Source organism: Mustela erminea, chromosome 9, assembly GCF_009829155.1.
Source record: "Mustela erminea isolate mMusErm1 chromosome 9, mMusErm1.Pri, whole genome shotgun sequence".
Lineage (NCBI taxonomy): Eukaryota > Metazoa > Chordata > Mammalia > Carnivora > Mustelidae > Mustela > Mustela erminea.
The window spans coordinates 37761070-37778050 of NC_045622.1; the positions used below are offsets into that span (position 1 = coordinate 37761070).

Here is a 16981-nt window from a genome sequence, read left to right on the forward strand (position 1 = left end):
TGTGGCAGCAAGCAGTTATTTTGTCAAAACTTATAAATACCTTTACAACACTTGAGGGGGATCACCACACTGATCTCTAAAGAGACCGCGCTAATACACAATTTCTTGTGAAACTATTTCTTTCCAGACTTGTCATCATGGGATTTTATCGCTAGTTTTTTTTACTTTAATGGGTATATAATAGTATCTCTGTGTTGTTTTTATTTGTCTGTTTTTAATCACTAACAAGGATGGACATTTAGCACGTGATAAGATGCTGTATCTTTCCCATCAGCAACAAAGCATCTATTCATTTTTTACTACATTCAAAGTGGAATCTAAATTGTAACCATATATACACACACACACACATAAACGCATATATATTTACATTTAAATATATGTAAAATATATAAAATTTATATATACATATTTTACATATATTTAAAGATTTTATTTATTTATTTGAAAGAGAGCACGAGCAGGGGGAGCGACAGAGGAAGAGGGATAAGCACACTCCTTGCTGAGCAGGGAGCCGGCCCTGGGGCTCCATACCAGGACCATGAGATCATGACCTGAGCCGAAGGCTGACACTTAACTGACTTGAGCCACCCAGGTGCTCAGTGATATATTTCTATAAAATCTTTATACTTCTTCAGAAATAAAATTCCCCAACCTATGTTTTTCCTTTTTAACATGTATTTACAACGTCTTCTGCTACCATAGAATTTTGTACATGAACAATCCCCAGAGCCAGGCAATAGTGACATTCGAGCTGCCCCATCAGAGTCTTGGGTAGTATTCAATTATGCTAATTTTTTACTTCAATCTCCTTTGTTTGATGGGTTGTATTTAAATAGTTTATTCTTGGGGCGCCTGGGTGGCTCAGTGGGTTAAGCCGCTGCCTTCGGCTCAGGTCATGATCTCAGGGTCCTGGGATCGAGTCCCACATTGGGCTCTCTGCTCAGCAGGGAGCCTGCTTCCCTCTCTCTCTCTGCCTGCCTCTCTGCCTACCTGTAATCTCTCTCTGTCAAATAAATAAATAAAAGCTTTAAAAAAAAATTTAAATAGTTTATTCTTTGGTTTATTGAAGGTCCATTCTATGGTATAACTCCAAGTTTATTCTTCTCCCTACTGAGATCCAATTTCTACAAAGCAGATTGAATAGCAATTCTTTTTCCTGCTGTGATGCAGTTTCTAGCATGCTATAAATTCTATACAATTTTGATTTTCTGAAATTTCCCTTCTATTGCACTAACAAATCTTTTAAATTGCACATTATATGGTTTCAATCAGTTACTGTTTTTATTAATGTTTTAATTTTAAATCGAGTAGAGCTAACATACAGTGATACATTAATTTCAGGTGTACAATATAGTGATTCAACAGGCCTATACACTACTCAGTGCTCATCACAATAAGTGCATTCTTAATCCCCTTCACCTCTTTCACCCATCCCCCAGCCACCTCCCCTCTGGTAACCATCAATTCTCCATAGTTAAGAGTCTGTTTCTTAGTTTGACTCTTTCTTTCTTCCCCTTTGCTTATTTGTTTTGTTTCTTAAATTTCATACATATGAGTGAAACTATATGGTATTTGTCTTTCTCTGACTGGCTTATTTTGCTTAGCATTATGCTCTCTAGCTCCAACCATATGATTACAAATGGTGAGATTTCATTCTTTTCATGGCCAAGTAATAGTCCTCCATATATATACACACCACATTTTCTTTATCCATTCATCCATTGATGGACCCATGGGCTGCTTCCATATCTTGGCTATTGTAACTAATACTGCAATATGCATTGGGGTGCATGTATTCCTTTAAATTAGTGTTTTTGGTACTCTTTGGGTAAATATCCAGTAGTGTGGTTACTAGATCACTGGGGAGTTCTATCATTAACCTTTTAAGGAAATTCCATACTCTTTTCCACAGTGGCTGTATCAGTTGGTACTCCTACCAATAGTGTACAAGGGTTCCTATTTCTCCACATCCTCTCCAACACCTATTGTTCATTTTAACCATTCTGACAGGCATGAGGTGATATCTCATTGTAGTTTTGATTTGCATTCCCCAAATTACAAGTGATGAGCATTTTTTCATGTGTCTGTTGGCCAGCTATAGATTTTCTTTGGGAAAATGTCTGTTCATGTCTACTGCCCATTTTTAAATTAGATTATTTTGTTTTGGGCTGCCGAGTTATATCAGTTCTTTATATATTTTGGATACTAACCCTTTATCAGAATGTCAGTTGGCAAATATCTTCTCCCACTCAGTAGTAGGCTGTCTTTTACTTTTGTTCATTGTTTCCTTTGCTGTGCAGAAGATTTTTATTTTGATGTAGTCCCAAGAGTTTACTTTTGCCTTTGTTTCCCTTGCCTCGGGAGATATACCTAGAAAAAAATGTTGCTATGGCTAATGACAGAGAAATTACTGCCTGTATTCTCTTCTAGCATTTTGATGGTTTCCTGTTTCACATTTTGGTCTTTCATCCATTTTGAGTTTATTTTTGTACATGATGAAAGAAAGTGGTCCAGTTTCATTCTTTTACATGTAGCTGTCCAGTTTCCCCAAAACCATTTGTTAAAGAAACTGTCTTTTTACCATTGCAGATTCTCTCCTGCTTTATTGATGATCAGTTGACCATATAGTTATGGGTTCATTTCTGGGTTTTCTATTCTCTTCCATTGATCTATGTGCCAATTTTTGTGCCAGTACCATACCATTTTGATTACTACAGCTTTGTCATTCAACTTGAAATCTGGAATTATGATTCCTTCATCTTTGCTTTCCTTTCTCAAGACTGTTTTGGATATTTGGAGTCTTCTGTGATTCCCTACAAATTTTAGGATTGTTTGTTCTAGTTATTTGAAAAATGCTGGAATTTTGATAGGGATTATATTACATCTGTAGATTGCTTTGGATACTATGGACATTTTAACAATATTTGTTCTTCCAATCCATGAACAGGGACTATCTTTCCACTTGTTTGTGTCATCGTCCATATCTTTCATCAATGTTTAAAAATTTTCAGAGTACGGGTCTTTCACCTCTTGGGTTATGTTTATCCCTAAGTAGTTTATTATCTTTGGTGCAATTGTAAATGGGATTGCTTTCTTAATTCTCTTTCTGTTATTTCATTATTAGTATACAAAAATGCCACAGATTTTTGCATCCTGCAACTTACTGAATTCATTTATTGGTTCTAGCAGTTTTTTGGTGGAGACTTTAGAATTTTCTATGTATAGTATCTGTTAACCGCAAATGGTGAAAGTTTTATTTCTTCCTTACCAATATGGATCCCTTTTATTCCTTCCCCTTGTCTGATTGCTATGCCTTAGACTTCCAGTACATTGTTAAGTAATAGTAGTGAGAATGGACATCCCTGTCTTGTTTCTGATGTTGGAGACATGCTCTCATTTTTTCCCCATTGAGTATGATGTTATCTGTGGGTTTTTTTATATAAGGCCTTTATTATGTTGAGGTGTGTTCCCTCTAATCCTACCTTGTTGAGAGTTCTTATAATGAATGGATGTTATATTTTGTCAAATGTTCTTTCTGCATCTATGAAACAATCATATGGTTTTTATCCCTTCTTTTATTGATGTGATGTAGCATATTGATTGACTTGCAAATATTGAACCACCCTTGCATTCCAGGGATAAATCCCAGTTGATTGTGATGAGTGATTTTTTTTAATGTATTGTTGAATTCAGTTAGCTAATATTTTGTTGAGGATTTCTGAATCTATGTTCATCAGAGATATTGGCCTATAGTTCTCTTTTTTGTAGTGCCTTTATCTGGTTTTAATGTCAGGCTAATACTGGCTTCATAGAATGAATTAGGAAGTTTTCCTTCCTTTTTTATTTTGTGGAATATATTGAGAAGAATAGATATTAACTCTTCTTTGAATGTTTGGTAGAATTCACCTGTGAAGCCACCTAGTGATGGACATGGACTTATATTCTGGGATTTTTTGATTTCTGATTTGATATCACTGCTGGTAATTGATCTATTCAAGTTTTCTATTTCTTCCTGTTTCAGTTTTGTGAGGTTAGATGATTCTAGGAAATTACCTATCTCTTCTAGATTGCCCAATTTGTTGGCATATAATTTTTCATAATATTCTTTTATAATCCTTTGTATTTCTCTAGTGTTGGTTGTCATTTATCCTCTTTCATTTCTGATTTTGAGTTCTCTTTCTCTCTCTCATTTTTATTTTGATTTTTTTTTAATGAGTCAGGCTAAAGGTTTATTGATTTTATTGATCCTTTCGAAGAACCAGATGTTGGTTTCATTGATCTGTTCTATTGTTGTTTTGGTTTCTATTTGGTTTCTTTCTGATCACTGTTATTTTGTAACATGCATCAGGATAAGAGGAATGTTATTATCTATATAAAATAGTTTTGATGTTTTTGCCCTCACTTCTTCACGAGTGGAGAAGTGAGGGCAAGGAGAGCCAAAATGGTCAGGGAACTTTACCTTTCTTTCCCATCTGCAGAATTTGGATGCCTGTGATGGTGTACGGCAGACCTCAGCAACTGACTGCCTTACCTGACCTACAGTCTTGTTTTGTTAAGAGGATGGAGCTAGTGTGTCAGTGCATCACAGAGTTTCAGCTTGGAAAGATGAAAACATTCTGGAAATGGTGAGGGTTGTACAACAATATGAGTATAGTTAATACTACCTAGTTGTACAGTTAAAATGCTAAAATGATGGGGTGCCTGGATGGCTCAGTCAGTTAAGCATCTGACTCTTGATTTCACCTCAGGTCATGATCTCAGGAGAACTCAATGGGGAGCCTGCTTCTCTCCCTCTTCCTCTCCCTCCCCCCTCACTTAGTGCACTTAGGTGCACTCAGGTGCACACATGCACACACACACACACACACACACACACTCTCTCTCTCTCTCTCTCTCTCAAAATAAATCTTTTAAAAAATAAATAAGATCTTTTAAAAAATAAATAAGATCTTTTTAAAAACACTAAAATGGTGCTGTGAAATGTGTAAATCTGGCAAGTCACAGAGCTGTACCCCTGGGGGTAAAAACATCTTATATGCTTATTAAGAGATTAAAAAAAAAAACCACTAAAATTGTAAGTACGTTATGTATATTCTACCAAAACAAAAACTTTTTAAAGGAATTATAAACATAAGGAGTAAGGGATGACATGAAAAATATTTCTTTTTTTTTAAAGATTTTATTTATTTATTTGACAGACAGAAATCACAAGTAGGCAGAGAAGCAGGCACAGAGAGAGGGGGAGGCAGGCTCCCTGCCAAGCAGAGAGCCTGATGCGGGGCCTGATTCCAGGACCCGGGGATCATGACCCGAGCTGAAGGCAGAGACTTTAACCCACTGAGCCTCCCAGATGCCCCAACATGAAAAATATGTCTTATATAAAAAAGCATAATGTAAAATTATTTCTATACTAGCATTGAAAGAAGGTAAAATTTAGGCAAATGAAAAAGGATTAGAAAGGATCATGGATAATTAAAGGTACAATATTTTAGGACCATGGGATTATGTATGAATATCTTCTTTCTTTAATTTAAAATTTTAATAATGTTGGCACAATGTTTTTTATTTCATTTAACATAAAAGTGACTATCTTCTTACTCCTCTCCCCTAAATGCTGAATTTGAATAAAGGAATGTATATAAATAAGCTTAAAATACTCAGAAACACCTCCTTTTGCCATGAGGGCTCAAGTCAGTCTGGAGCAAGTCTGGAAATGCTTGAAGAGAAACAGAAAAAAATTCTCACTTGGGCACGTCCCTGGTCTATTCTCACTGTTGATTTCTGCCTAATAGAATGGCTTTCTATAACTCTTCTTTACTTGGTATTTTCCAGAGTGTACTAAAAATCACCTTGGCAAATTACTTCCTCTATCAGGAGCAGAATCAATCAGAATGAATGCCTCCAGGGGTCCTGGTATTTATGACCCTAGATCTTTCCTTGGGTTACTTGTGCCAAGTAAGGTGGGAAGTAGCTATAGCACATTATATATAGTTCAAGGAAAGAAATGAACCTTATTTGACCACTTAGTACTGACCACATGCCAGATTCTGGACCAGGCATTCTACTCTCAAAGCAAAGAGATAGGTATCTTTATTTCTATTTCAAAGGTGAGAAACTTAAGGTTTAAAGGATTAAGGAACTTGCTAAGTGGCTTACAATTCTGGCAATATGAAGAAAGAGGTAAACTACCTGAAAGTCCTCCACTCTCACACCTTGGAAATGTTATATATATTTATGACCAGAAAGATAACATTTTAAAAGCATAGATGAATTCACAAGAAAAGGGAAGAAATAGACAAACATGAGCAACAAGAGAAAAGTATGAAGGAGAGTAGTGAGAAGAGTAAGTAGTGAGAACAGAGTCTGTGGCTTCCTGAGGAAAATGCCAGAACCCAGTAACTTAGGCATTGGGTTTTTACCACTTTGTGAGAAATGAAGATGAGTTCTTGGTCCTGCAAAGAATAGAAGTTAGAACTGAGGCCCATACACACAGCCAGGGTCATCTACAAGCAGAAGCTCAGTAAAAGGGTAAACTAGGAAAAAATAATAATAATCCGCCCACCAGCACCAAATGACAACAAAGAATGTCCCTGTTTTTGCTTGGAATCTAAGTAAGGAGGGAAAAAAAAAGAAAATAGTTTCAGTTGAGAATATGAAAACCTGGAGATTTATTTCATGAGGACATGCATTTCATCTTCTCTTGGTTACTCCTTTTTGGTTACTCTCATGGTCTCAGAAACTCCAGGCCAAGAAACTCTTCTAATAATTGATCCCAAGCCAGTAACACCTCACTTAATTCTGAAAGAATTAAATGGAAAACTTCTCTGGCAGGAGGCCAATCCAGGCCACAAAGATTTCTCTCAGAAAAAACAAGCAAGTCTAGTCAGTGATGAGCTCACAATCACAGTTTTAAAAGTACATAAGGTGGATGGAACTAAAGTATATCATGCTAAGTGAAATAATTCAGTCAGAGAAAGACAAATATATGATTTCACTCAGATGTGGAATTTAAGAAACAAAAAAGATATTGGGAAGGGGGGAAAAAGGAGAGAGGGAAGCAAACCTTAAGGGACTTTTAACTACAGAGAGCAAACTGAGGGTTGCTGGAGGAAGGTGGGTGGAGTTGGGCTAAATGGGTGATGGGGATTAAGGAAGACATTTGTGATGAACGCTGTGTGTGATACGCAAGTGATGAATCATGAAATTCTACTCTTGAAACCAACATTACACTGTATGTTAGCTAACTAGTATTTAAATTAAAAATTGGAAGAAAAAATAATTTTTAGTATGCCAATAATTCCAATAAAATTCTAATGAAAACATATTTGTAGGGAAGCCTGGGTGGTTCCATCAGTTAAGCATTTGACTCTTGATTTTGACTCTGCCAATGATCTCAGGGTCATGAGATGGAGCCTCTCATCAGGCTCTGCGCTGGCCTGGAGCCTCCTTAAGATTCTCTCTTCCTCTCCCCTTGCTCCTCCCCCGCCAACTCTTGCATGCACTCCCACACTCTCCCTCTCTCAAAAAATATAAAATAATAGAGACACCTGGGTGGCACAGTACAGTGAGCATCTGACTCTTGGTTTCATCTCAGGTCGTGATCTCAGGGTGTTAAGATCGAGCTCCATCTCAGGTCAGGCTCTACGTGGAGTCCGCTTGAAGATTCTCTCTCTCTGCCCCTCCCTGCTCTCTTATCTCTCTAAGAGAAATGAATAAATCTTTTAAAAAACTTGTAACAAAAAGTAATAAAATATAAAAACATGTAAGGAAAAAAAGATCACCATGTGCGCAAGTCAGCAGACACAGTAAATACCAGGGTTTGAGCCCTAAAAACTTGAGACAATGGAATTGAAACCTAAGAGATATGACATAGTATATTTAAATTGATGAATGAAGAAATAAACCCAAAGAAAAGGGTATCACTATGAAAAACAATGGGTAGATATCTTAAAGTAGAATTTCTAGAAATAAAAAAATGAAAAATAAAAAAATAAAAAAAAACCACAATTTTATTTTTTTTTTAAAGAAAAAGAATTGTGAATCGTGGATGGGCCAAATAGCTTATTAGACACCTGAAAAGAGAACAAGTCAGCTGGATGATAGATATGATCCATCCCCTGAGAGGGGCCATTGCTTGGGCACAGGGAAGGTGATCCTTACTCTGCAGGCCCAGCAGACCATGGGGCCTGACTAGCACCACCAAGCCTGAATGAAAACCCATGTTCATGTTCATGTGTTGTTAATGAAAATGTTAATGTTGTTAATGAAGAACATCAACTTGGCTCTAGTTTGGGGCCATTTGGTTACTAGAGAACTTTCGGATATTGCACTAAGAGTTTTCATTCTAGCGGGCTCACTAATTTGCTGGGTGGATTTATTGCTTGAAATTGGGACAGTTATTAATCACCTTGGGAAAATGTTCTTGGTCCCCTTGCTGGTGAAATCCCTATCAACATCCTATATATTAGTTTGACCTCTGCATATCTTACTCCAGTTTCACTTATTTATATGATAATTTCAAAGATGTAATATTGGTTGCTACCATTTTTATGTCAGATATGGCATTCTTCCAACTCTGAGAACACTTTCTAAGTATTTCAATCCTTGCTGTGTCACTGCTAAATGAAAACCAACATGCATCATTAAAGTAAACACAGCAGTCCAGTTAATCTTGGCGGTTTCTTTGGCAGCTCTGGTTTTCAATTATGCTGACAGTATTTATCTCTAGATACTGTGGTGTTTCATATTTTGCAACACAGCTGCCTCAGCTTATAGTTATCATCATGCCCAGAGTGCTGGTCAGGGGGAAAATGTAGATCAAAGTCATCCATCATCATTAGGAAGAAAGTGGTATGCACCCCTGGCCCCAGGCCCACTTGGAAATCTACAGGAATTTGCCATTTTAGTGTTCAGCCTGAAAAAGGACCTGTTGGAACAAACCATGTCATCAAAATTAAAGTACTGCATATTGAAAATAAGCTTCATCATGACGATGTGCAGAATTTTCATGTATTTTTTTTAAAGATTTCATTATTTATTTGACAGAGAGAGGGAACACAAGCAGCGGGAGCAGGAGAGGAGAGACAGTCTTCCTGCTGAACAGGGAGCTCAATGTGGGGCTCAATCCCAGGACCCTGGGATCATGAACTGAGCCAAAGGCAGATGCTTAACTACTAAGCCACCCAGGCACACTTCATGTATTCTTTTTTAAAGATTTTATTCATTTATTTGAGGGTGGGGGTAGAGAGAGATCACAAGCATGCGGGAGGTATAGAGAGAGAAGCAGACTCCCTGTTGATCAGGGAGCCAGATGAGGAACTTGATCCCAGGACCGTGGGATCATGACCTGAGCCAAAGACAGAAGCTTAACCAACTGAGCTACCCAGGCACATGTGATGGGTTTTTAAATGCAAATAGAACTGAGCATGGCATTTTATTTTGGGAATCTTTTTTTTTAAGATTTTATTTATTTATTAGAGAGAGAGAGTGTGAGAGAGAGGATGAGCATGAGAAGTGGGAGGGTCAGAGGGAGAAGCAGACTCCCTGCCGAGCAGGGAGCCCGATGTGGGACTCGATTCTGGGACTCCAGGATCATGACCTGAGCCAAAGGCAGTCGCTTAACCAACTGAGTCACCCAGGCGTCCCTATTTTGGGAATCTTGATTAATTTACAAAATTACAATTATTCCAGTTACTATCAATCATTTTTAAATACATTTTAAAAAAACAGTCCAAAATATAGAAACTGAAATCATCACTTCTTCTAAAATAGAATTTAGATGAGTCACAAAGCATTAGGGAATTTTTTTTTTTAAAGATTTTATTTATTTGATAGCGAGAGAGACAGCAAGAGGGAACACAAGCAGGGGGAGTGGGAGAGGGAGAAGCAGGCTTCCCACCGTGCAGGGAGCCTGATGCATGGCTCAGTCCAAGGACCCTGGGATCATGACCCGAGCCGAAGACAGACACCTAACAACTGAGCCACGCAGGTGCCCCAGCACTAGGAATTTTGTGTGTTTAAATACATATCTTATGCAATCTGGCTGAAGAGTTTTGCATTTGATTTTTAGATTTGTGGACATTAGTAGTTCATGTGATTAGTATCTAATTGCTTAGGATTATGACAGAATAAAGTAAGTTTAGCTATGGATAAAGAAAAGTTATAAAGAGATTTAAAATGCAGAAAATTTTGAAAATAATAAATAAGATCAAACACAAAATAGAAGCTGTTGAAGTTTACATTCAAGAAAATCTTCCAGCTCTCGGTGCCTAATGGTATATGTATTGGGATAAGAAATAACACAGGTAGTAGGAATATGACAACATGTCCATTATCCTTTGTTGTTTAGGAGGTGGTGATTTACATCATGCCTTAATGTTGTATCTCTTACATAGAGATGTTTGCATTACATTGAAATTTGTACTCATGTGATATCAAAATAATATGAAATTATATATTTTTTAAAGGTTTTTAAAGTTTTTAAACTGTTATTTTATTTAAATTCATTTAATTAATGTATAGTATATAATTAGTTTCAGAGGTAGAGTTCAGTGATTCATCAGATGTATATAACACCCAGTTCTTATCACATTATATGCCTTCCCTAATGCCCATCCCTACAGCAACCCTCCCTTCCAGCAACCCTCAGTTTGTTTCCTTTAGTTAAGAGTATCTTAAGGTTTGCCTCCCTCTTTGATTTTGTCTTATTTTTCTTTCCCTTTTCCTATGACCCTCTATTTTAAAAGGGTCTGAAGAGTCACTTTTTTTTTTTTTTTTTTTTTTTTTTGCCAGTAGGTTAAAGGAATAAGAGAACTGGAAATAAAAATTAACAAGATGCAATGCAAAGAGATAATGAAATGAACTATATGAAAGAATGTTTGGGATAGAGAGATAAGGTCTGATATATATCTAGTAAATGTTCTGGAAGGAAAGAAATAAAGATATTTGAATTACAATAGTTGAAGTTTTCCAGAATTAATGAAAGACATAAATCCACAGAAAAGAGCACGACATATCCAAACAGAATTTTAGAAATCCATATCTTGGCATACTGTATTGAAACTGAGAGTAGGCAGTTAGACACAAACTGGAGGCAAGGGTGGTGATAAATAGGTTATACATTGGAAGCCTGGGGGCACGGCATCCTGACTCTGTGGCTCACAACATCCTGACCTTGTGGCTTCCAGCATCCCCAGGCTGACAGATCAAGAGCAACAGGTACAGAACGTGGGCTCTCCTCTAACACCTCTGCCCCAGGGTAACCTCTAGGCTCATTACAATTCATTTGCATTGCTGTTCCCCTTCTCCATGGAAAAATGCTGCCATAATGGTTCTGGTACAAACCTTGAGAAGTCAAAAACTCCCCCTCCTGACCAGTGGGAGGAGCACCCCCTGCCAAATGATTGGAAGATCCTCCATTAGAGATCAGCCTGTCCATGATCCAAGACCCCACTTACACACAAAGAAAAAAACCCTGTAGCTTTTGTGCAATTACCAACTCTGGGCCTGCCCATTCTCCCATCTGTCCTAAAGAAATTGCTTTGTGCTTGCCTCATTCCTGCTGACTGTCTTTCTTCTAGCATGAATCTTCATGTAAATCCTTCATGGGAAATTGAAGAATTGAGACCTCCATTCACACAACACAGAATCTCCAACTAGTAACAGAAATCCTGGAACATCAAAGATATAAAGAAGATTCTAAAAGTAGCCAGGGAGAACAGACAGATCACCACGAATGGTAATTAGACTAACAGCATGCTTCCCAGTAGCACCAATAGACTCTAGAAAAATGTCTCCAAAATATTCAGAGAAAATAGCTATTAACTTAGAATACTAGCCCCAGCTAAACTATTACATGAGGATAAAGACATTTTCAGACAAATAAGAACTATTAACGTATGTACTTCAGCAGTAAAGAAATTGAATCCAGGTGGAAGGAATGAGATGTAAGAAGCAAAATAAAAGGAAAAAAAAGGAAAATTGGAACAGGCAATTTTTAATGAAACGATATCAACAATAATAATAATTAATTTGGTGGGTTTTTTTTAAATATGGCACTAAAATACTAATAAACAATAACACAAAATGGGAGGGAGGAATCAGTTAAAGCCACTTAGTGTCCCTGTATTATTCAAGACAAAAGAAGAGATACTGTAGAATTTGTTTAGTATGCATATTAAAATTTTAAGGGTGGCTGCTGAAAGAATAGAAATAGAAAGTGCAGGAGCAATAGAGGAGGGGAAGGAAATAAAGAAAGCTTGATTTATCTAATGGGAGGCAAAAAAAGAGCAGAAAATAAATTCAGACTAAACATAGAAATGAAAAAGAACAAAACAAGATAGTAGAAATCTACATATATCAATAACAAAAATAAACACAAGAAGGTTAAACTTAACAGTTATAGGGGAATCCCAGAATATTTTAAAATTTAATTAAATATTGTTAAATATTATATGACAATTAAAATTAACAAACCAAATATGTCAACAAGGATAAAGTCCCAAACATAATGTTGAGTGGTAAAAAAGAGCTAAAAGAATATTTCAATATTGCAAAATTTATGCATAATTTTAAATACCTCGAATTATAATGTAGATTGCTTCTTCCATTTATATATGTAAATCACCCATGGAGATTTATGTAGTAAAATTATAAAAATAAGCATGGGAAAAATATGCAGAAACTTTGAGATAGTGGCTTGGGAAGCAGTAAAGTTAGGGAAAAGGAATGAATGAGCTTTCACTATTTTTTTAATGTTTTGATTCTTTAAAAAAAATTCAAACCAGGGCACCTGGGTGGCTCAGTCAGTTAAGTATCCAACTCCTAATTTCAGCTCAGGTCATGATCTCAGGGTCATGGGATCAAGCCCCATATTGGTCTCTACATTCAGAGGGGATCCTGCTTGAGATTCTCTCTCTCCCTCTCCCTGCTCACGGTGCTCCCTCGCGCTCAAATTTAAAAAAAAAAAAATTAAACTAAACATGGCAGACCATTAATAGCTATTTTATTTTCATAGGAGGTTGGTAATGTCTATCATTTCTCTACTTTTCTCAATGTTTGAAATATTTCCCAATTTAAAATACAAGTGTTTCAATAAAATCTTGTTAGTTTCCACTCCTGGGTCTATATCCAAAGGAATAGAAAGCAGAGACAAACAGATACTTGTACATCAATGTTCATTGCAGCTTTACTCACAATAGCTAAGAGGCGTAAACAACCCACGTGTCCACCAACAAACGAATGAATAAACAAAATGTAGTGTATGAGTACAACAAACTATTTTAAAAAATGAAGTTCTGATACATACTGCAATGTGGGTAAAACTTGAAACTATTATGCTAAGTGAAATAAGTCAGATGCAAAAGGACAAATACTGTATAAATCATTTATATGAAATACCTAGAATAGGCAAATTCATAGAAGCAAAAATAGATTAAAGTTTACCAAAGCTTGAAGGAGGGGGAATGGGAAGTTACTGCTTAATAGATTTAAGTTTGTATTTGGGGTAATGAAAATCTTTGGGAAATAATGGTTATGGTTGCATACATTGTAAATATAATTAATGCCACTGAATTATACACTTAAAAATGGTTAAAGTAGCAAATTTTGTTATATCTAATTACCATAAATTTTAGAAAATAATGTAATATGAAAAAACCATTGAACAGTTTTATTTGCATATGTATATATATTTAAAGATTTTAATTATTTGAGAGAGAGAGATAGCAAGAGAAAGCATGAGCAGGGTGGAGAAGGGGGAAGCCGACTCCCTGCTGAGCACAGAGCCCCACAAGGGGCTGGATCCCAGGACCCTAGGATTAAGACCTAAGCCGAAGGCAGATGCCTAACCGACTAAGCCACCAAGATGCCCAACTGACTGAGCCACCAGGATGCCCTTTGTGTGTTATTGAAGACAAGTATTAACATGTACTTGCCATGTGTTGACTTTTTTTTAAAAAAATCAAGCTATAAGCTTTTATTACAAATTTAAAAATGAGGTTCTTAAAACTTCAACTTGACCAAATATGAAACAATTTAAAAATCTCCAAAGGTGTATTGAGAAAAATCAGGCTTTCAAACACACAGGTCATTACCAAAAAGAGAGGTCTTAGGTAAAACTAGGAAAAGCACTGGGGCATAGCACAGGTAGTTCTAGTCATCTGGTCAACAGAAAAGGCACACACTTGAGGTCTTGGCTCCAACCTTCCATTTTTTTTTTTTAAGATTTTTATTTATTTGTTTATTTATTTATTATTTGACAGAGAGACAGCGAGAGAGGGAACACGAGCAGGCGGGGTGGGAGAGGGAGAAGCAGGCTTTCCAAGGAGCAGAGAGCCTAATGCGGGGCTCTATCCCAGAATCACGACCTGAGCCGAAGGCAGAAACTTAAGGACTGAGCCACCCATGTGCCCCTTTCACTCATTTCTTATTGCTGGAATGTCATAGTCATTTCTTCTGGTAGGAGGATGAAAGACCCCTGTGGAGAAGGCCAGCCGGCATTTACTCTGTCCTGCCCTCTGGAGCGGCCGAATTTTCAGCGGGTGGATGGACTGCTTTGGTGTCCACGCCATCTTGCGGTTTCAGGTTTTCTGGGCGTCTGCCTTCATGTTTGCAGGTGCAGCACTGTCGACATTGGGTCTCATCTCTGATTCCCCATGTTTTCATTGCTTGTCCTCTTTGGGCATTTTCTGGCATGGAGGGCCCTTGAGAATCACTGTCTGTAACCCCGTCAGTATATGGTCTCACTGGTTTATCTTGCTCTCCTGCACCCTGCTTGTCAGCCCCCTCCATCCCTTCCCCCAGCAAGGGAGGGGTGGAGTGCGGGGGTTGATGCAGGTGAGATCGGTAGCCTGGGCAGGATGGATGTGGTGGGGCCTCGCCTTGGGGAGCACTCTCCCACCCCTCATTCTTTCCCCACTCTCTTCATCCGGGTACTTCTGCAGAAGGACCCCTGCGCTATGGCTAGGATGCGCTCCTCTGCATATTTCCTGCCTTCTACTGGGACACCAACAAGGTCCTCCAAAGACATCAAACCCCGTAGTTCCTGCAACCTCTCCCCCACACAGTTACTTCCAGGGTCCTTCTTCTTTACGGCAGTCTGGCATGCAGAGACATCTTCCTTGGTATCATTCCTGTTGATGAAACCGTAACTGTTTGTTGTATGGAACCATTTTGCTGTTTCCACGATCTTCCTGATGGTGACATTCTTGTCCCTGCCGGCAGGTGCCTTGGTGTGAGCCTCCTGGGTATTGCTCCCTGCGCTACTGTGGGTGGTGCCGGGCTTGGTGTCTGCAGTTAGCACTGAGGGCGGGTGGCTGTGAGCTGCCTGGTGTCGTGTCACTGCAAGCCGTTGCTGTCACAGAGACTGAGCCACCTTCTGCTGTTGTGGCTCCTCCTGGGTGTGGGTACCTAGCCCTTTGGTGGCAGCAGGGCTGCTCAGGGCTCCCTGGGGCCTGCTCTCTGTTCACGCTATGGATCTAGCTCTAACAGTACACTTTAAGTGAGTGAGTCCTATGGCATGTGAATCAATATCTCGAGAAAACTGTTTTAGAAAATGGTTTTTTACTATATTCAGTTAGCCAACCTGTAATACATCATTAGTTTTTGATATAGCATTCAGTTATTCATTAGTTGCATATAATGCCCAGAGCCATTCACAACAGGTGGCCTCCTTAATACCCATCACTAGGCTACCCCATCCCCCACCCCCTCCCCTGTGAAACCCTCAGTTTGTATCCCACAGTTATCAAAAACTAATGACGTACTGTATGGTGACTAACATAACAATAAAAATTTTTTAAAAAAAGAAATTTAGGTGAAAAAAAAAAAAGTCTCTCATGGTTTCTTATTCTCCCCCCTTCAGTTTTCCCTCCCTTCCCCTTTGGTCCTCCATGCTATTCCTTATGTTCCACTTATGAGTGAAACCATATAATTGTCTTTCTCGGTTTGACTTACTTCACTTATCATAATCCCCTCCAGTTCCATCCATGTTGATGCAAATGGTGGGTATTCATCTTTTTTTGGTGACTGAGTAGTACTCCATTGTAAATATGGACCACATCTTCTTTATCCATTCTTCTGCTGAAGGGCATCTTAGCTCCTTCCACAGTTTGGCTATTGTGGACATTGGTGCTATGAGCATTGGGGTGCATGTGCCCCTTCTTTTCACTACATCTGTATCTTTGGGGTAAATACCTAGTAATGCAATTGCAGGGTCATAGGGTAGCTCTATTTTTAACTTGTTGAGGAACCTCCATGCTGTTTTCCAAAGTGGCTGTATCATCTTGTAGTCCTACCAACAGTATAAGAGGACTCCTCTTTCTCCAAATCCTTGCCAACAATTGTCGTTTCCTGTCTTATTAATTTTTGCAATTCTAACTGGTGTGAGGTGGTATCTCACTGTGGTTTTGATTTGAATTTCCCTGATGGCTAGTGATGTTGAACATTTTTTCATGTGTTTCTTAGCCATTTGTATGTTCTTTGAAGAAGTGTCTGTTTATGTCTTCTGTCCATTTTTTGACTGCATTATTTGGTTTTTTTTAGGTGTTGAGTTTAAGAACTTCTTTATAGATCTGGGATACCAGCCCTTTATCTGTTATGTTATTTGCAAATATCTTCTCCCTTTCCATGGGTTGCCTCTTAGTTTTGTTGACTATTTCCTTTCCTGTGCAGGAGCTTTTTATTGTGATGAAGTCCCAAAAGTTCATTTTTGCTTTTGTTTCCCTTGCCTTTAGAGATATGTCTTGAAAGTCTTGATAGTAAGTGATAGTATGAAAATAAAGCTGATCAGAACCAGATATCCCAGGATCAAGGGTCAGTTTGGTAATCCAGGCCTCTGTTTTCATATGTATGAGATATACTAGATGATCCTTAAAGTTCTTTCCACCATTTAGAGTACAAGAATCTGCAAAAGACAGGCGAAGAGTGTTAAAACAAGTTTCTCTGCTAGAAGTCGAGGCTCCCTTTTATGTAAGGTCAA

At 38.0% G+C, this 16981-nt stretch overlaps 1 pseudogene; it reads left to right on the forward strand.

Annotated features, from left to right (window-relative positions):
- The first annotated feature begins 8257 nt into the window (after positions 1-8257).
- LOC116599723 lies at positions 8258-9025 on the forward strand (annotated as a pseudogene).
- The last annotated feature ends 7956 nt before the right edge of the window (positions 9026-16981 follow it).